Source organism: Pelophylax lessonae (assembly GCF_965119305.1).
Source record: "Pelophylax lessonae genome assembly, chromosome: 9".
Classification (NCBI taxonomy): domain Eukaryota; kingdom Metazoa; phylum Chordata; class Amphibia; order Anura; family Ranidae; genus Pelophylax; species Pelophylax lessonae.
In genome coordinates, this window is record NC_138776.1 from 101107859 (window position 1) to 101130101 (window position 22243).

General features: G+C 44.7%; 1 protein-coding gene across 2 annotated transcripts in view; it reads left to right on the forward strand.

Annotated features, from left to right (window-relative positions):
- BTRC (beta-transducin repeat containing E3 ubiquitin protein ligase) overlaps positions 1-22243 on the forward strand; it is a 339554-nt gene that overhangs the window by 60500 nt on the left and 256811 nt on the right. The window lies entirely within an intron of this gene.

Sequence of the window (22243 nt, forward strand, 5' to 3'; positions counted from 1 at the left end):
CCAACGCTTTTCTGGGGCCCCAAGACTCCCACTTCATCAGGGCTTAAGATCTTATAGGAATTCTAGATGGACTGAAGATTCTTTGTATAAGTTCTGCTTCCATCAGGGAGACCTGCGTTAACTGACGTGAGCAACAGTAAAACCGTGATCAATAGTGCTAGCATCAATGACCTTCTACTAATAAAAAGCTTGGCACATGTTTATTATAATACAGTGCTTTAACAAACTCTGTCATTCAGTTAGTGTTGTCACAATTTGGTGCAAACATTTTTTTTTTTTTTTAATGCAGTTGGGCTGTGCCCACACTGCACGGGTCAATTGCTTGTTATGTCTAAGGGTGAGGAGAAAGCTTATACTCACCCGATCGTTCCTTCCACTGGCAAACGGTGCTTCCCCACAGTCCAGCGGTGGACTTTTCCTCGTCTATGGAGTCTGCTCGGGGCATGATGATGTTGGGAACAGTCCACTACTCAAGACCTCTGGAGTGGGGGGTTGCCAGACTGGTCTTGTTCTAGTCGGATTGGCGGACAAGGTAAGTATATTTCCCTTCCCCATGCAGTGCAGGCACAGTATGGGAAAACTTTTTTTTTTTTTTTTTTTCCTCTTTAGTTCATTGACGGAGACCTCTTCTGATCTTCATAACCATTGGGTTATACTGCTCCCTACAGTCGGACACTAGGCAGAAAAATAATCTGGATATGCCTATGGTCAGTCCCAGAGGTTATACTCCCTCTCCCTGCTATGGGCATCCTTTTTTTTTTTTTCTCTGCCAAGTCAGGAGTAAGGACCTAGTTCTTTGGATCTCTGGTCCTGGCAATTTTTTTCCTTTTTTAGTTAGAATTTTTTTTTCCTGTGAGATCTACAATCAACTGCCAGACTGGGCGACGGGCTGGATAATCTAGATCCAATGGTCACCCCAGTCTGGCCAGCGAGCGCGTGCAGACCTCAGCTTCACACTAGGTCGGCCGCTACCTAGCCCTACTGGTCGGGGGCTGGCCTTGCGAGGTCGGATACAACCGGGTCTCGGCCCGAGTCGCAGCATTCCTCCTTACCAACACCCCCCATTTCGATGATTAGGAGTTCTGTCTGGAGCAGTGCCTGCCTGGTTCCTGGTATGGTGAGTAGCTGTCTCCCCCCCCCCCCTTTCTCTCCCCCTGAAGGGTTTTGGAGTTGGCATGGGCCCCTCCTTGGTACTCTGTGAGTGCCAAACCCCGCGTTTTCCCTTTCAGGAGTGAGCAAGAAAGGGTGGCTACATTCCTTCATACTGTAGAATCATGGAGAACAAATTTAGCCACCCTCCAACAGAAAGTCTGATCACAGAGAAGACAGAGATCCTGTGTTTCTGCTAAGCAGGAACACAGATTTGTCTTCTCACAGTTAAAACATCCCACACACAGTTAGAAAGTACTCTCTAGAGACACATTTAACATTTTGATTGCCCTGATGTTAACCCCTTCTCTGACATTGTCATTAGAACAGTGCATATTTTTTAGCACTGATCACTGTGTTGGTTTCACTGGTACCCAAAAAAGTGAAATGTATACTTGAATATCATTTTTTCTTTTTTAAACCACAGTTTATCACTTTAATTGCTTGTTGTAAGTTCTTGTATGTTCTTGGCCTTTGTACTAATATAGTTTCCCCAACTTTTACATGGATTTTTTATGAAAAGAACATTTTTATAACATATCAGGTAAGTTAGTCAGACACTGTACCCCTAGTGTTTTTTCAAGAAGAACAGAGAGGTGGCTTCTGGGAAGTATTATAGCGCTTTCCTTAGTATGAGGTTTGAGAAGTAATGTTTGTGTCTTGGCCTTGTTGAAGTCTGGTCAGACACATAAGAGTCCATCACAGGTATTATTACATTTACAGCCAAATCCTGGGAGCTGGGAACATCTGCTTGAAGATGCTGAAGAGTTTGACAATGCACTAATTGAATTAGGCTTTTTTTTTTTTTTCGGAGGTTGCAGGCTACACTAATTGAATCTGAATCAGCCGTGTGTTTATTTGTGTATATTTGAAATGAGAAAAGCTTAAACCTTAGGGAGCAGACTGGCTTGCAGACATGGCCATTCAAGTGTACTGTGCTGCTCTCTAATGGTCCTGAGCAGTATTGCCAGGTCTCCGGGGAAATAGAAACAGACGTCGTCTTTATTTCTTCCACGTACAGTAATGCCGTCTTATCCTTTTGTTGGCTCACACTGTTTAAATCTGGTAAATGGACTGTTCTGTCATCACGTTGTGTGTATTTTATATATATGTGTGTGTGTGTGTGTGTGTGTGTGTGTGTGTAAATGTATGTATGTGTGTGTGTGTGTGTGTGTGTGTGTAAATGTATGTATGTGTGTGTGTGTGTATATATATATATATATATATATATATATATATAGTGTAAATATCAAAATAATATGCAATATTCCATGTGTGTGTGTGTATATTATATATATATATATAATATATATGTGTGTGTGTGTATTAGGGCTGAACGATAGTCGATATGATATCGACTATCGCTCTGCGGGCGATTCATATTATATATATTCATATCGCAGAAGACACGATATTTAGCATAGGCAGGGAGAAGTCGGGACGCGGCGGGGGGGAGGAGAAGGACTTACAGTGATTACATCCGTCCCACACTTCGGCGGTGAGCAGCAGCACAGCTAACCAATCACGCGTGCCTGCACACCTGATTGGCTCACTGTGCTACTCACTACGTGATTGGTTCGCTGTGCCATTGAGAAAACTAGCTTCAGGGCGGAGACTGAACGTGTGGGCTGCAGTGCACGGAAGTCAAGTGAGTGCCACTGTGCGGCTGTGTTCTTCTACCGGCTCCTATCCTAGTCCTCCTACCACTACTGTGAGTCCCGACTCCCGAGAGTGAGAGACTGTAATTATTCCACACAATTCCACACTGACTGTCACTGAGAGAGTATCAGTCTACATTATTAACCCTGGCCTGCAGGAAAATAGGGTTTCCATCCGTCTGGATTTCACGGACAGGATCGAAATTGGATAGCAGCGGGTGTCAGCGGAGGTGTCTCCACTGACATCTGCTGCCCCATAGAGATGCATGGAGGATCCGATCCTGTCCGCCTGAAAAACTGACAGGCAGATCGGATCGCCCGTGTGAAAGGGGCCTAAATCAGCTGCTGAAAGTGCTTAAAAAAACTGGGGGTTTAACCACTTAACGTCTAGCCACGTAGACCTACGTCGGCTGACTTTGCGGGGTTATACCGGGAGGATGCCTCTAGCTAGAGGCATCATCCCGGTACCGTGGTTTGAAGCCAACGGTCGGCTTTCCGTCGGTAACTACCGAAGCGGCTCGGGAGCCGCTCGATCGTTACCTGGGGGGGCGGGAGGGGACGTCCCGCCCCCCTCCCGCCGCCTTCCGTGGCTTTGCTCGGGGCTCCCGTCCCACCGGGACCCCCGGGCACCCAGCCGGCACGTCCGCCGGCTGGATGGAGTCCCGATGAATGCCGGAAACGGCATCGATCGGGTCTCCGATGACGTAACCCGGAGGCGGCGTCCATTACGTCACTTCCGGGTTACTGTGCTGCAAAAGGCGGCAGATTTGAAATTTTTTTTCGGCGTTTTGCATACAGGGAAGTGTAGTGGAGAGGTCTAGGGTCTTTTAGACCCTCGATCCCTCCATAAAGTGTACCTGTCACTACATATTGGTGTCACAAGGGATGTTTACATTGCTTGTGACAGCAATAAAAGTGATCAGATTTTTTTTTTTTTTTTTATAATAAAGTTAAAAAAGTCGAGCCGCGAATGAAATCGCTGTTCAAACCACACATGTGAGGTATTGCCGCGATCGCCAGAGCGCGGGCAATAATTTAAAAAAAAAGAGCTACACTCTAACTCTAAACTGGTAACCGTTAAATAAATTTAAAGCGTCGCAGATTGAGATCTCTATTGACCGTAGTTTGTCGCCATCCCGCGGGGGAGCGCAATTTTAAACCGTAACATGTTGGGTATCTATTTACTCGGCGTGACATCATCTTTCACAATATACAAAAAAAAAGGGCTAACTTTACTGTTTAGTATTTTTTAAATGCAGTGAAATGTGATTTTTAAATTTTTTCCCAAAAAAATGGCGTTTTAAAGACCGCTGCGCAAATACCGCGTGACAAAAAATTTTGCAATGACCGACATTTTATTCTCCAGAGTCTTTGCTAAAAAAAAAATATATATATATATATATATATATATATATATATATATATATATATATATATATATATATATATATATATATATATATATAATGTTTGGGTGGTTTTAAGTAGTTTTCTAGCAAAAAATACTGATTTAAACTTGTAAACAAAAAGTGTCAAAAATAGGCTTAGTGGTAAAGTGGTTAAAGTAGAACTATAGGCATTTTTTTCCATTTTTTTCCATTTTGGATAGAGTGCGGGTTATAACCCCTGTCTGACTTTATTTATTTATTTTTTTTCACCATCTGTGTCCCATTGTGGAGATTTCCCTTGACTTCCTGTCACATAGCCAAACAGGAAGTGAGAGGAAATCCCTGCAAATTAAGGGAGTTTCTTGGGAACCCCCAGGTCACCAGAACTAGTGTCCTCATTGGAAGATCCCCCCCCCCCCTATTACTTTTCTGGGGACAACCCAAAATTTGGGATTTTCTTTTACTTTCACTTTCAATCATAATGGTAAACAGGGCATAGTTATAGTTTTTAATATCACTTTAAAAGCGAAGTTCACCTTTTACAGAAGCAAAGTTCACCTTTTACAGAACTTGGCCCATACGGACAAGGGACCCCAATAGTTTTAGAGCATTAATAATAAAAATGTAATGCTATATTGCAGCTTTCCAATCATTAGGTGTGTGTGTGTGTGTGTGTGTGTGTGTGTGTGTGTGTGTGTGTGTGTGTGTGTGTTTGTTTTTTTTTTTTTTTTTTTTTTTTTAGGCTTTTTTCTCCTTCCTCTGTTTTCACCCGGTGATTTGGCCAGTACGACAACTCCTGTATTAGAGTGCCCCCACGCTGGATGAATGATATTGTCATTGGGAAGGAAGGGAGTGTTCTATGTACTAGCAGGTTTAAATACACTAATAAATTGAAGCAAAACTCCACCTTACACTGCAGTTACAGCAACATTTTTTTTCCCCTTTTATGATAAAGGATTTATATAAATAAAAGCTGATCATTGTAAGTGCCTTGGTCAGTGTTAAATAGTTTGTCTAAACCAGTGGTCTCTAAACTGTGGCCCGGGGGCCAGATGCGGCCCTTTGCTTGCTTTTATCTGGCCCTTGGGGCACTATTTCATCCACTGATACCAACAATGGGGCACAATTCCTCCCAATGACACCTACCACATGGCACAATTTATCCCAAGGACACCAACGATGGCACACAATTGCTCCCACTGAAACAAACGATGGGGCATTTTTTTTTTTTTGACAGGACCTTTTCTACTCTCAATAGCGACAATCAGGCTCCCCTAAAGTCTGAAGGACAGTTTAGAAAGTTTTCAGACTCCTGCTCTAAACTAAATTGGCTGGAGAGTTCGTAGTCTGTCTTACTGACTGGATCACAAGGTGAATATAAAGGAAAACGAATGCAGGCATCCCATGCAAGAATTGGTAAGCTATGATCTAATGTTTACTTTTGGGTTTAAACCTGCTTAAAAATAAAAAAATTAAGTTAACTCCAAATATATTTGCTGCCCTAGTGACCATAATGCCCCCATGCTCCTGGTGTAGAGGTCTGTACACTTTTAACTGCAATACACTGCCCCAGGGTGAGTATCCATCATAATGCTCACAATGGCAAATGCTCACTGGTCTGCACAGACACGTGACCGTGTTGACTAATGAGCAGTGCCTCTGAGGCTCCTTCTGGTGAGGTATCCCAAAGAAAATGAAGCACTTCTCATGGGTGGTCATGGTTATGCTGACCAATGAGAGTTTGCCATTGCAGGCATTATGATGGACACAAGTGACTTAAAGTGGTTCTAAAGTCAGAAGGTTTTTGATCTTAATGCATTCTATGATTAAAGATAAAAAAACCTTCAGTGTGCTGCAGCCCTCCACAACCCCCCTAATACTTACCTGAGCCCCCCTTGATCCAGCGATGTCCACGAGTGTCTCGGACATCCAGGACTCTCCTTCCTGATTGGCTGAGAGACAGCAGCAGCGCCATTGGCTCCCGCTGCTGTTAATCAATGTCCGTTAGTCAATAAGGTGAGAAGGGGGGCGGGGCCGAACCATGGCTCCGTGTCGGAATGGATATGCGGAGCTGTGGCTCGGCTTGGATGCCCCCATAGCAAGCTGCTCACTGTGGGGGCACTTGGCAGGAGTGAGGGGACAGGAACACCGAGGAGGATCTGGGCTGCCCTGTGCAAAATGACTGCACAGAGCAGGTAAGTATAACATGCTTTGTTATTTTTATGTTAAAAAAAAAAGACTTTACAATCACTTTAAGATAAAACACCTTCTGTGTGCAGCACCCCCCTCAGCCCACCAAATACTTAGCTGAGCCCCATCTCGATCCAGGGATGTTGCATTAGAGGCCCCGGCTGGGAGGGACTCTCTCTCCTCATTGACTGAGACAGCAGCGTGACGCCATTGGCTCGCACTGCTGTTGTTTAAAGTCAGTGAGCCAATGAGTAGAGCGAATGCAGGCATCCCATGCAAGAATTGGTAAGCTACAATATAATGTTTACTTTTGGGTTTAATCCTGCTTGGGGCATGAGTAGAGCGAGGGAGCGGGACCGGGACACACAGAGCAGCGGCTTTGCTCGGGTGCCCCCATAGCAAGCGTCTTGCACTGGGGGCACTCGGCAGGAGGGAGAGAACAGGAGTTCCGGTGAGGGACCCGAGAAGATTAGGATTTGGGCTGCTCTGTGCAAAACTACTGTACAGAGCAAGCACCTTATAACATGTTTGTTCTTTTTAAACAAAAAAACAACTTTAATGTCGCTTTAGGCCCCGTTCACATAGGGGCGCCACGGACTTCATAACATTGAAGTCTATGGCAGTCGCCTCCTGGTCGCCCCAAAGAAGCTCAGGACCCTTTTCTAGGTCGGAGCGACTTCTGTCGCTCCTATTAGAACGGGTCCGCAGCTTCCCTATGGGAGGCGACCTGAGGCGACCAGGTCGCCTCACAGGTCGCCCTAGTGTGAATCGGGACTTAAAGGAAAAGAAAAGGTATCCAACAGGTTTTCGGACCCAAACAATCTCTCCTCTTTAGTGCTTTTAAAGTGTAAAGGAATGCCTGTGACGGTAGTAAGCTTGCTCTTGCTGCTCTTCCACGTACACAGACATTGATGTTTCCAGGATCCTTACACTGAATCACTGTTTTAAAGTGATTAGTCTCGTTTTTATTTTTTTTTTAAATAGCAAACATGTTATATTTACCTCCTCTGTGCAGTTGGTTTTGCACAGAGCAGCCCGGATCCTCCTCTTCTCGGATTCCTCTTGACTGCTCCTGGCCCCTCCCTCTTGTGGAGTTCCCCACACAGCACGCAGCTTGCTATGGGGGCATCCAAGCTGAGCTGCAGCTCTGTGTATCCATTCAGACATGGAGTTGTGGTTCTGCCCCGTCACTTCGCTCTCCTGGTTGGCTAACTGACTTTGACCGCTGTAGGAGCCATTGGCCCCCCGTGGCTGTGTCTCAGCCAATCAGGAGTGAGAGTCTTGGATGGCTGAGGAACTCGTGGACATCACTGGACAGATATGTAGCTCAGGTAAGTATTAGGGTGTGCTGGGGAGGGTGCTTCACACAGAAGGCTTTCTATCTTAATGCATAGAATACAATAAGATAAAAAATCTTCTGGCTGTACAACTCCTTTAACCACTTAAGCCCCGGAGGATTTTCCTGCTAAAAGACCAGGGGGTATTTTGCGATTCGGCACTGCGCGACTTTAACGGACAATTGCGCGGTCGTGCGACGCTGTACCTAAACGAATTTGACGTCCTTTTTTTCCCACAAACAGAGCTTTCTTTTGGTGGTATTTGATCACCTGTGCGATTTTTTTGATCACGCGCTATAAACAAAAAAAGAGCGACAATTTTGCAAAAATAGCAATATTTTTCATATTTTTTTATATGAAATTCCCCAAAAAAAATGTAAAAATCAAAATTTTTTAACATTTTTGGCCAATTTGTTTTATCCTACCTATGTTTGGTAAAAAAAATCGCAAAAAGCGTATTTTGATTGGTTTGCGCAAAAGGTATCGCGTTTACTAACAAAGGTAAAAGATTTTTGTCATTTTTGTTGTTTTTTTTTTTAACGCGTAATGGCGGCGATCTGCGATTTTTTTTTTTTTTGCGGTACTGCGACATTGCGGCGGACAGATCGGACCCTTGACTGACATTTGTGACACTTTTGGGGTTACCAGTGACATTTCTACAGTAATCAGTGCTATACATATGCACTGTTACTGTAAAAATACACTGGCAGTGAAGGGGTTAACTTTATTTGGGAGGGAGGGGCTGTGTGTGTCCCTAGGGGCGTGATTCTAACTGTGATTGGCTGTGGCTCTAGCTGTAAGGACACTGATCAACGGATCTACATACTAGATCCGTGTAATCAGTGTCTTTACAGCGAGGAGAATGACAGGCAGCTTGTTTACACAAGCTGCCTGACATTCTCCCTCTTCCCCCGACGATCGCCGAGTGGCCGGCGGACATCGGGTCCGCTGGTCACACGCGCGGGGGGGGGGCGTGACCGCGCGGGAGCGGGAGCGCGCCTCCGCGGGCGCGCGCTCGCTCCCCAGACCCTCCCAGGCTAGTGACGTTAATTAACGTCACTCTGCCTGGTAGGGGCTGACCGCCGCAGTAAATCTACTTGCGGCGGTCGGCAAGCAGTTAAGCACAAAAGCCCTGATGGAGGACTGTTGGGGCCCCAAATTTGTTGGCTGACTTTTATTTTCCTTTTGGTCACTTCTGAAATCAAATAAATAGTTTTGAAAAAAACATTAGTTTGGTGTTCCTTCTAGCTCAGTTATACGTAGAGTATTAATTTTAGGTAACCTGTGCCCTTTGGGAGGGACCCCTGTTTTATTGGAAGCTGCTGGACCTAAGCCATTGGACTGAGCTAAGGACTTGTATCAGTTGGGAGTTCATGGCCAGCATCTCATTCCTACCTACCAGAGTTATAAAGGTAAAGAGGGGCTAAATATTAGCATTGCATAAATATAGGAATTCAAACTGGAGCTACAGATAACGTGTTTTTTATGCGATTGGTGAAGGGTTCTAGACCTTTTGTCACATTTTGGCCATATTTACATTTAGATTTTTGTATTCGCCCCATTATGACTGGATCTCTTTAAAGCGGAGCTTCAGTATCTTAAAGTAATTGTAAAGGGTCGTTTGGAAAAAAAAAAAGTAACAAACCTGTTATACTTACCTGCTCTGTGTAGTGGTTTTGCACAAAGCAGCCCAGATCCTCCTCCTTCTCGGGTCCCTCTTTGGCTCTCCTGGCCCCTCCTACTTGTTGAGTGCCCCTACAGTATGCAACTTGCTATGGGGGCAGCCGAGCCGAGTCACAGCTCCATGTGTCCATTCAGACGTAGAGCCGCGACCCGGCCTTGCCCCCTCTCTCTCCTGATTGGTTGTCTGACTTTGACAGCAGTGGGAGCCAATCGCGCCAATGAGGAGGGGAGTCCCAGGCAGCTAAGAAAAATGGATTTTTGTAAAATCTTACCGTAAAATCCTTTTCTCTTAGCTCATTGACAGACGTAGTCCTCGGTGATGCAGCACCTTCGGGTTATGTTGCCTCCACAGGAGCAGGACTAGACAGGAAATTAAAATGCTCTGGCCACACCCTAGGGGCAGTCCCAGAGGGTATATCCTCTCTCTCTCTGCCTCAGCAAATCAGTTATGTCAAAAAGCAGTCTTTAGAGATTTTAACCCAACCCAACTCAAAAACAGAGGGGCGGGGACTACGTCTGTCAATGAGCTAAGAGAAAAGGATTTTACGGTAAGATTTTACAAAAATCCATTTTTCTCTATCGCTCATTGACAGACGTAGTCCTCGGTGATACAGCACCTTCGGGACGTCCCAGAGCAGTATCACAAATGAGGGGTGGGAAAATGGAAATCAAATCCCAATCTAGAAGGCCCAACCGGTGCCAACTAGAAGTTTACAATGCTCATCCTTAATGATGAGACTCAACAAAAAAAGAAATTTTTTCAAACAGAAAAAAACCCTCGAGGTAGACCACCGGTCTCCTCAAATTGCGGCCTGCAAAACCTTGCGGCCAAATGAGGCATCCGCCGATGCCATCACATCAATTTTATAGAATTTTGTAAAGGTATGTACCGACGACCAGGTGGCCGCCTTACATACCTGGACCACTGACGCCTGATGGCGAAAGGCCCAGGAAGTACTGAGCGCTCGAGTGGAGTGCGCCCTAACAGGGAACGGAGGACTCTGACCCTTAATAGAATAAGCCTGTACCACCGTCTGTCTAATCCATTTGGCAATGGTCGCGGCAGATGCAGGCAAACCCTTTCTGGGGCCATCCGTGATCACAAAAAGTGAATCCGTCTTACGGAATGCTTCCGTAGCTTTCAGGTATGCCCTGATTGCCCGAACCACATCCAAGGAATGCAACGCATGTTCCCGATGATGCTTGGGCTGAGGACACAAGGAAGGTAGTACAATATCTTCATTCAGATGAAAATCTGAAACCACCTTAGGAAGAAAGGATGGCTTAGGATGAAGTACTACCTTATCCCTATGAATCACTAGGTATGGGGACTGGCATGATAATGCAGCCAGTTCTGACACCCTGTGAGCAGAAGTGATAGCCACCAAGAAGGCCACCTTCTGGGATAAAGTAAGCAAGGGAATCTCCCTGATGTTTTCAAAGGGAGGTTTCTGTAGAACCGACAAAACTAAATTAAGATCCCAGGGCGGTAAGGGCGCGCGGACTGGTGGAGCCAGGTGCCGCACCCCCTGGATGAAATTCCGCACCAAGGACTTGGTAGCTAAAGGTTTCTGAAAGAAGATTGCTAATGCTGAAACTTGACCCTTGATGGTGCTCAAGGCTAGCTTCTGCTCAACCCCTTGTTGCAAAAAAGCCAATATTCGAGTCACCGAATAGGTACGTGGAGGAAATCCTAAAGATTCGCACCACGCAATATAAGTCTTCCATGTGTGATAATAGACCTTGCTGGAAGTCGCTTTCCTTGCTTTAATAAGGGTAGGAATGACTGAAGCTGACAAACCTCTGTCCTTCAGTACTTGGGTCTCAATGGCCAGGCCATTAAAACCAGCGACTGTAAAGCACGATGGTAAATTGGTCCTTGAGACCACAGACACTCCCTGAGACGAAGTTCCCACGGAACGTCTGCGACTAGCATGTCCAAGTCGGCCAGGCCAGCTTGACGAGGCCAGCCTAGAATTTCTAGGACCACTGGCGCTGACTGGATCTGAACCAGGCGTCCCTAGAGCTATCTGGCCCCGACCATCCGAGAAAGTCTGGTCGTTTTCTGTTCCCACACATTTATCAGGTACCTGATTACTATCAGGAAGGGTGATCTTTTCTGGTTGAACCTCAGGGACCGCAGTCACCCGGCTAGAGGCTTCTTGGCCTGTCTGGTCAACCAGATCCGATTCTTGTGGGGAATTGAGACTAATCTTAGGAAAAGGTAAAGGAAAAGATCTATTCAGGGAACGGTGACTACCGCTCCCTGTAGTACTTAAATGTTGGAAGGGAAGAATCGCACCGGTAGTAGTAGTTGATACTCGATCTAATGTCCTGAATACCGGTGAAAACGTCCCCCCACCCTCAAACCGGGTGGGGGCGCACCTTCAGGCTGTGTACTCCTCTGCTTCGGGTTTGGCTGAGTTGGTCCTCTGTTTGTCCGACCAGCCTTTCTTGAACCCTCCTGGAGGAGTCTTGCCTTTCCCGCTTGTTCCTGCCGGGCGTGCGAACCCTTTATGGGCGGTAAAGAAAGGTCCTCGCTTGTTGCGAGGTCCCTTAGCTTTAGCAGCCTGTGGCAAAAAAGTGCTCTTGCCCCCAGTGGCATCCTTAATGATTTCATCTAGGGTGGCCCCAAATAGACGATTCCCCTGAAAGGGGAGATTCGTCAAGGTCTTTTTGGAACCTAGGTCAGCTGACCAGCATTTTAACCACAGCACACGTCTGAGGATTACCGCTGACATAGATGCATGCCCTAATAGGGGAGTAGTGTCCAAGGCTGCGTCACAGATAAACTGTAGCCCTTGTATGATCTGTTCCATCAAATCAGATGTTTCCTGGGGAATATCTTTTCCCCTAAGGTCTTGGCGTACCAATCTCGCCCATTCCGTAAGTGTCTGGGAAACTAGACCAATAACAATTACTGGTCTAAATGCTGACCCTATCAGAGAGAAGATAGTGCGGGACTCTGCTTCCATCTTTCGATCCACCGGATCCTTAAAGGATGAAGTGTCCTCCACTGGGATAACCGTGGCTTTATTCAGCCTGGAAATAGGTGGATCCACCACTGGTGGTACCGTCCATTTCTTAATGATGGATTCCTCAAACGGATAGCGTCTAGCAATACGCTTGGAAATAGTAAAGGTACGTTTAGAATGCTCCCATTCTCCTTTAATCTTATTGCCAAAACACTTGGGTACAGGAAAAACCTTCACCGTTTTGATGGGCTTGTTAGTACCAAAAGGAATCTCTGTTTCAGTTGCTTCTGCCGGTAAAACCTCAAGTTTTAAGGTTTCCTGCACTGCCACAACTAGTGCGTCCACCAATGCTTCTTCCTGAATTATAGCGGGAGAAGAAACGTCCTCCTCACTGTCTGAGGGAGCTTTACCTGAGGTAACAGCCCTTGCAGAGGGACCTGCAACTGCAGTGACCATCTCTGAATCTGAGTCAGAGGTGTCAGATAATATAGGGGTAGGCGGGGGTCGCTTCCTTGACCCTCGTCCCTGACAGGCCTCCTCCACCCGAGCCACCATAGACTCCAAAATTGCTGTAAATGCCTCCACACTCTGTGCACCGGCGGGTCCCGTGGCCCCCTCGAGGGAAACAGGTGGGAGAATTTGTGTGGCAGGGTCCATGATTATTCTAGTAACTTCCCGGATAATATAATTCAAAAATAAAAAACTTTTTTTTTTTTTTTTTTTTCAGACCCCCAGCGCCACAAAAGCCCCTTAGTGTTACCTGCTAGGGATCCCTATCGATCGAGAGAGAGAGAGATAGACCCCCAGGCTCACCACTTGATGCTCAGAGTTTAACTGCAACAGGTTACAGCGCTGTCTTGACAAACAGGAAGTCTTTTGGCTGGCTGCCCAGGAAGAAAGGAGGCGGCTCCGCCCCTCTGCACGCCTTCCGGCGCCTCCCCTAGCTCCACGAGGTGTTTGGATCACCTCAAACATGGCCGCCCCCATGCTGGAGACACGAGGCTACGCCAAAATGGCGGCTCGTGCAATCCAGCAAAAAAAATGGCGGCGGCCTGTACTGAATAGCGGTGTGCTGCAGGACACACAACACTATCTCTGCATGGGGATTTTTGGCGTGGTTGGCGGTACCGGCCCTGGCGGACCGCATGGCCGTTCGGAAGGCCTGCTATAGCTGGAGATTTGACTAGGAAGGCAGTCTACATGTCCGTGGCTTCTGACTGGTAGGTACCTTATTCTTATCACAGTAAGATTCCCAGACTGCCACTGATTACAATCTTTTAAACATGTATACAATTAGATTGTTAGCTCCCAAACCAAGCCTCCTGGCTTTTTGCACATAAAATCACACTCAAAGTAGGGGGATCTGTGCCATGTTATAGGATAGAGGGGGACTCTATCTTACCATACAGAGAGGGGCCCGCGTTCACCACAAGACCCGTCAGGGGGAAAAGGGGGAACATACTACTCACCATACCGGAACCAGGCGGGCACCAACTCCTGACAGTACCCCTCTCCACCGGGGCGGGAGGGCTGTCGACCAATACGGACGCCGTGACTCATGGTCTTTGGCGTTTCAGCGAGACGTTTAACTCGCGGGGTCAGTCCCTTAATGGGGACCCAGCGCGGAGCTATGGCCTGCACGCGCTCGTAGGCTGAACTGGGGTGACCACCGGATCTCAACATCCAGCCCGTCGCCCAGTTCAGCTTTCTTGCTTGAAGATCTCACAGGAACACTGGAGAAAAAAGCTGTCTAAAAAATCTTTTTAAGAAAAAAAATCTTGCCAGGACCGAAGATCCCAGCAAGGTATCTAGGTCCCTACTCCTAACTAGACAGAAAATAACTGATTTGCTGAGGCAGAGAGAGAGAGGATATACCCTCTGGGACTGCCCCTAGGGTGTGGCCAGAGCATTTTAATTTCCTGTCTAGTCCTGCTCCTGTGGAGGCAACATAACCCGAAGGTGCTGTATCACCGAGGACTACGTCTGTCAATGAGCGATAGAGAAACTCCTGCAACATCGCTGGATAAAGTTGAGCTCTGGTAAGTATTAAGGGAGCTGCTGCACACAGAGGGTTTTCTTTTTATCTTAATGCATTAAGATAAAAAAAAAAAACCTTCTGCCTTTACAATCCCATTAAGTGAACATTTTAAAGTCAGCAGCTACAAAAACTGTAGCTGCTGACAATAAATGGCCACCCATCTGTCACAGGATCCAGCAGTGTTCTCACCACAGTAGTGTTATCCCTGTGTCCTCTCTTACCAGCCCCAGCATCTTTACTATGGGCACCCAGCTGTGACAGCTTCACACCCGGGTGCCCACTGCGCATGCGTGAGCTACTGAAAATGTCTGGGATTGGTTATGTGTCCCAGAAGACTTTGGGGGGTAAGGAGAATTTCCGTTTGCGATTGTCTAATTCAAGGAAGTGGGAGAGGCTACCTGTCAACATCGTAAAACTCTATTTCACAAACACAAGCCAGGAAGGAGGCCTTAAATGGAACTTCCCCTATTAGGTAGAGCTCCTCTTTAAGGTAGTTTTTTTATTTCATGATCTTGAAAAATAATGCCCCGGTACCTAAACATGACACCCTTAAAAATTAGATATATGTCCACATCCTCCACTCGTTGACCACAGCACCACTTGCTTAGAACTAAACAGAGTAAGTTACTGTTGCATCATGGGAACAGGTTTTTTCCTCTGGCTGAGACGTCCTCACCGATGACATGCTTTACATTGGTCGGATATCTCTCTAAACACATTTTTAATTCTCCCAACCGAGCCTGACTGTTAGTAGGCATGGGGAGTCTGGAGTCTGAAATTCGAACATAAAAATGTGGTCTAGTTCCTGGTGCCCTCTAGTGGGGAAAATGCAAAGTATTCAATTTGGAGCTATATTTTTAAGTTTGAATGGAGCTTCCTGAAGATAGATGCTGATTCTGAGATATGAATCTCCTTTCTTAGAATTTGCAAGCAACACTGTGATCCTGCTTGATTAATGCTTGTTCTCTTCTGCATCCTGTCGTGTTTCAGCTTTGATGGGACCGTTTGCTGACATACACAGAATACCAGGGCAGAAGAAGGAAGTACAGCCTGATGTCTCCTAATATCTATATTTACTGAAATCTCATCTGATGTGCAAAACATGCAGAATGAGACCCTTGGAGATTCAAATGATGCAAACCTCAAGCATTTGCTGCTGTTGTGTGTGTGTGTGTGTGTGTGTGTGTGTGTGTGTGTGTGTGTGTTTTTTTTTTTTAATTGTTTTATTGTTTTAATTTTAAAGCCATCATCCAAAATGGAGTTCCCCTTTAAAGAATTTTTAATCTGCTTAATAGCTACTGCCATTCTAGGAGATGACCTTATGTTTAGTTCCTAACCGCTCGATAGCCAGTATTCTAGCATTTCATCCCCATCACTATGGTGTCTACCATGCAGAGGTGATGTGTCTGCTTTATAATGGATATCTTCTTGTTTTCCTTATAACCCTCTGCCTATTTGTGACAGCGTGGTAACTCTGCTGTAGTGTTGAAATTCACATTGGCCAGGTTGTTCTGTAAATTAAACACTGACAGCTACCCCGAGGGATGCAGCCAAAGTATTTATGATGATGTGCTGATTACACAAAATACACTGCAAGCAGAAAACAGCTGCAGAGAACAAACCTCTTGAAATGAATACAATTAGGGAGAGCACCCTCATTGTTTGCAGTGATGAAAGTACACAACGGCATGCTAATGAAAGACTGCTAGACTTTCCAAGAATGCCATTGCACTTTGTACTTGCTTGAACTTACCTAACTGTGTTGGTTGTTAGCAGTAGTTAAGTATTGAATCGTGTTAGCCATTGATTAATGCGGAAGGTTTTGAGTTTGAGGCCTCATTTATAGGCAGTGTAAGTTCTGGGGTGGTCACCTGCACATGCATGATGTTGTTTTTCTTGTAGCTGCTGCATCCTGAAAGACATTAAAGCGGAGATCCACCCTGGGACATTTTTTTTTAATAAAAATACCTCCGGGACAGTCAGGGCTATTGCATTCCACAATGGATAGCCTCTGATCTGTCCCGGGTTGCACTTACCTGCAAGAAGAAATACTTACCTTGAAAAAGTATTGTCCAGCGCTGCCATCTCAGGTGTGGGCAGCTTGAAGCCAGCGCGATCCTCTTCTGCGTCCTCTTCGGTCCCACGATGCACTGCACCGGCCCCGCCGTCACTTCCGGTGCCGCAGCGTCATCCCTGCACAGCTTCTGGGCATGCCCAGAAGCGGTTTAGCAAGGTATGACGGCGCCTGCACCGGAACTGACGTCGGGGCCGGTGCAGGCACATTGATTCCTGGGAGCGATGACGTTCAGCTCCCAGGAATCACTGCAAAGCCAGGAAGTGACGAATCGCCGTGGCTGCCGAGGGGAGGAAGAGGAAGTAAGGTGAGTATATTTTCTTCTAAACGAGGTAAGTAAAAAAATAAAATAAAATTGTGATTATCCATTTGTTTTTCAGGTGACCCGGAGCGAGAAGATGGAGGTAAGTTTTATTTTAGGGTGGAACTCCGCTTTAATGAGCTGTCTGCACACAGCACCTTCTGGCTAGGGATGGCTAAAATGACCCATTCACTGTGTACAGGCATTAGCACCCTTAGGGCTTGTTTACACTTGTGGCCATCATCGCTGCCCCTCTGAAAAACCATCTACGGTGGATCACTTTTCTGAGGCATTTTACAGGTGGCTCAGAGGCATTATGGCACCTCTTGCGGTTTTACCACCCCTCGACCCAACCATTCAGGAGTTAACATGGTCACTGGCTATGTTAATTCTTCATATTGCCATGTTGGCGGCTTGGTAGTGCAAAAATTATACCACAGTTAGTATTTAGTGGGCAGTACCACTCGCTGATGCAACTTATTCATGGGAATGGGGCCAAGCTGCAACCACGAATGCCTTGCATTCAACCATGATGGGGAAGTTTGGGAGGCATGCTGGAGGTATGTGTAGGCAGTTGGATGCCTACACTTGATACCTGCAACAGCTTGTGTTCCTCTTACCCCATGGAAGGGTGTTATTGTGTTTTGGTCCGATGAACCTGAACGGACCCTGATGTGGGCAGACATAGGTGGCCAGGCATATGGGTACATCGCAGTCCGTTTTTGGTATTGTAATCAAGGTCAAAGATGAATGGCCCTGTGAAAGAGTCCCAAGTCTTTTTAGATGCTTACAAAGAGCATATGCTTACCTGCAATGTTTTCTATTAAAGTATAGGCTTTTTTGGTCATCTTTTGTGATCCTGTTGCTTAGCTGCTTATAATTGTGAGGTATTCCCAAATAACCCCCCCTCCCCCCCCAGATCCTTCCTCCAACAATGTTAGTGTGTTCGGTAGTCACTAATCACCAGTCACTGAAATGGGGGAAAGTAAAGCTGGCCATACATTATACAATCATCTTCTTGAATTTCCTTTAGCTTACCTTCAACTATGTAGTACAAGGGCCTACCTGACTGCATACAATTTGATAAGGTTTAGGTTTGACCTCATTATATGGTTTTTTAACTCTAAGTATAAAATTTTCTTGTACAATTTCCAATGTATTGCCAGCCTTAGGGTCATGATGACAAGTGTATTCTGTTAACGTCACCCATAGATTCTGGATCTTGTTCAGGATGGCCTTCACTGAAGGCCTGAATCTTTTTATAGAACATTTTATTTGGCTTCTAGCTTTACAGGTTTACTTGTGCTTGAGAGTTGAGGGGCCAGAAGTCCTTTAAGTTGCATAATACTGTAGATGTGGCTCCCTTTCAGACACCTCTGTCTCTTATCCAAACTTTGTACTGCACTTTCAGATAAGGGGGGGAGTCCTTGTTCTGACCCATACATTTCATCTTGCTCTATGGATTTCTGTAAACAGGCCTAAATGCAACGAGTTTTAAAGCGAGCCTTGCACCTCCCAACTGAATTTTAGAAATGGCTCCTCTAAGAAATGTCCCTGTTATGGAAAAAAACTTCCTACAAGACCACTGAATCCAGTATTCTCACTAAGGCTTGGTTCACACTATTGTGTTAGACATTGCATGTGATTCCCACCGCACTACTGTGCAGATCACATGCAATGTCTGTGCAATGCAAATTCAGCCATACAGATTGTATGGCTGAATTTGCATCGCATTTGCATGAAAATGGTGCAGGTCCCCTTTTTTTTTTTTTTGGTCTACACTGGAATCGGATCGTATGGGTGATCAGTTTTCTTCACCATTTCACAGTTTGCACTGGGTTCTGCAAACCGATCTGTCATTTACTTTGTATTGACACCTACAGCGATTCACATAGGGCAGCGTGAACTGCCTGCCAGAAACATGCGATGCAGGAACCCGCCCTGGAATCACACTGGTTCCCACATCGCAGTAGTGTGAACCCAGGCTGACCGTTGTTCTCCTTTCATGCTTCTTGTTCCACAACGTCGTCTTTTTTTTTTTTCCTCATCATAGGAAATTCTAATGATAATTACCACTATCTAGTGGCCAAATTTGCATAATGGGTGAATGGGCCCTTAGAAAGATGTATGTTTGCCCCCTTATTCAATCATCCAGGTTGATCTGCTTGTGACAAGGTCACCTGATTTTTTTGAATAGTCTATATTAGTCATCGACCGATATCAGTTTTTCGTTGCTGATACCGATAGTTTGGCCATTGCATATTGGTATTGGCTGATATTTTCGTACATTTAAATTTCTTTTTATTTTTATCACTTGACAGGTACTCTTTTGAAGGGATCTGGGGGGTCTAAAAGACCCCCAAAGCCCTCCTCTGCACTTAAAAGCATGCAAAACGCCAAGTTTGGCTGTTTTTGAATGCTGTAATTTTTTTTAATCTGGTGCCGGATAACATCACTTCCGGGTTTTTACACGGAGACCCGATAAGAGCCGAATGCAGCTTTCATAGGACCTTCGGCGGCCATGCATTCTGGTTGCCCGGGACTCCAGGTGGGACGGGAGACCCAAGCGAGTCTCGGAAGGGGGCAGGAGGCTCCTTGTAATGACAGCCCAGTGGTTTCTCCGCCACATCGGTTGTCATTACAATGCAGTCGGCTATGGATGCCATTACCGGGGTGATGCCTCTAGCTGCAGGCATCACTCCGGTACAAGCAATATCTGTCACTTAGGTGGCCGATTCCAATTATATCGGGGGGAAAGTGCAGATCGGCCCTCGATATATTGGCTTTGCCGATAATCGGTCGATCACTAATTTATATACACATACACACATTCAAATGTTTGAGAGCAACCTGGTAATTCTCTGTCCCTGGGAAAACTGTCTGATTGAAACCCTGGAGGGCAGCAAGTAACTTTTCTGATTTTATCCCTTGTATACGTAAACTTCACTTTGGGCTATTAAGCTTTGTTTTTTTTTTTGTTTTTTTTTGTTTTTTTTTGTTTTTTTTTGTTTTTCTCAATAGAGGGGCAAAGGAGTCCCTGGAAAATCCTGAAAAGGACCCCAGAGCTCCATCTGCTGGCAGAAATAAATAATAAAAAAGATGTATGTGATTGTGTGTATGTGTGTGTGTGTGTATATATGTGTATATATATATATATATATATATATATATATATATATATATATATATATATGTATGTATATGTATGTATATATATATATATATATATATATATATATATATATATATATAGTGTAAATAAATATCAAAATAATATGCAATATTCCATATGCATTAGATGATGATGATATTTTTATTTTTATTTTATTTTAGTCCTGACCATAATACATAGAAAATATACACATGACTTTAAATGTGTTTTTTGTCTGTAATGTTCATTTAAAAACTAGTCCGTACTGTTTTTCTGTTTTGATTCTTGGCATCTAGTGGCTGAATTTTAGGTGTTGGAGATTAGTTAGTAATATCCACGTGGGCATTACATATACAGCACAGTATGCCTTCTAATAATTACATTTACACCCTAGCAAAACCACTGATTCTGGCATCAGTGTAAATATCTTCCACCTATAATTATCTTAGCATTATTTCCCTTTTTAATCATCAAGAAATTGCAGCATGGAATCCAAACAATTACCAAGTTAATTTTTACTAATCACAAGTGTTAAATATGCCAGCAGCATGCTCTTATCAGAGGTTATTACCTTATTACATGTTTCAATCACTCGAGGCCGTCTCTGATTTGCTGTCCACTGATTGCTGACATCCATCCCATGTGGCAAACTGACTTCTGTGTAATCATCTTGCTTTAATCAATAGAATAATTGATAAACCAGATAAGATTTAAACTGATTAACTCCTAGCCAACCTCCCGGGAGGCCTGGACTCACTTAATTTTGACATGTGTGTAGTGTACCCTGCAGATGAGGAGAAGCCTGAATGATCTGTTTTTATTTGCTTAATGATGGGGAGGGTGTTAAAGTCAAGTGTTTAATTAACCCAGCAATGGGCTGCGCTGTCACTTACACACACATCGAGCTGATTGAAATATCTCCCCAAGAATAGCAAGCAGGAATTGCGATGTGGCACTGAGACGGAAGATTACTTTCTCAATGCGTTTGCTGGGTCACTGCCCTCACCGTCTTAGTGAGGAAAATTCATTTACTTGGAGGGGGGGTGGTGGAATCAGCATTTAAATAAATGCTACCATTTCTTTTTTGAGAGTTAACTAATTTATACAGTATCTTGGCGCTATAAATTTACATGCATGTGTGTTTTAATAAGCTTTGGAGGAGATCAGCCCCCTGGTAACAGAGCTTATTATCTTGCTGCATTAAAAGCTGATTGATTTTGTCATAATCTATACCACTCAAGGACTAATCAATTGTTGGCGGTAACTAATTTTTTGATGGTCAGAATCATTTCTCAAATATTTTGTACCACATGCGATTTGTTGTCTCCTGCCTGGGTTTCATTAGGTTCGATTTTTGTATATCCGAGCTCCCTGACATTTGTCTATTGGAGCCTCAGTGGTGAGACGCTCTGTATAGGAGGCTAAGGAACAGCTGTTACCCTCACAGCTGAGGCTCCCATCCTACAATGGAAGCATTTTTTTTTTTTTCTGATGAATGTTACTTTTGCTACTGAACACTCATTTTATTATTTGACAATATTTATGGTGCTGACACACTATAGTACCAAAAATATTGGGACATCTGCCTTTACATGGACGAGAACTTTCATAGTAGCATCCCAGTCTTAGTCCGTAGGGTTCAATATTGAGTTGGCCCACCCTTCGCAGCTCTAACAGCTTCATCTCTTCTGGGAAGGCTGTCCACAAGGTTTAGGAGTGTGTCTATGGGAATGTTTGACCAATCTTCCAGAAGCACATTTGAGGTTGGGCTTGGCCACTTAGTTCCAGTGAAGGGGACTCTTAACCACTTAAGCCCCGGAAGATTTTACCCCCTTACTGACCAGGGCCTATTTTGCGATTCGGCACTGCGTTGCTTTAACGGACAATTGCGCTGTCGTTCAACGCTGCACCTAAACAAATTTGATGTCCTTTTTTTTTTTCCCCACAAACAGAGCTTTCTTTTGGTGGTATTTGATCACCTGTACGATTTTTTGATCATGCGCTATAAACAAAAAAAGAGCGTCAATTTTGCAAAAATAACAATATTTTTCAAATTTTTTTTAATATAAAATTCCCCCCCCAAAAAATGTAAAAATCTACATTTGTTAACATTTTAGGCCAATTTGTTTTCTGCTACATATGTTTGGTAAAAAAAAAAATCGCAAAAAGCGTATTTTGATTGGTTCGCGCAAAAGTTATTGCGTTTACTAACTATAGGAAAGATTTGTCATTTTTGTTGTGTGTTTTTTTTTTTTTTTTTTTTTTTTGCGGTACTGCGACATTGTGGCGGACAGATCGG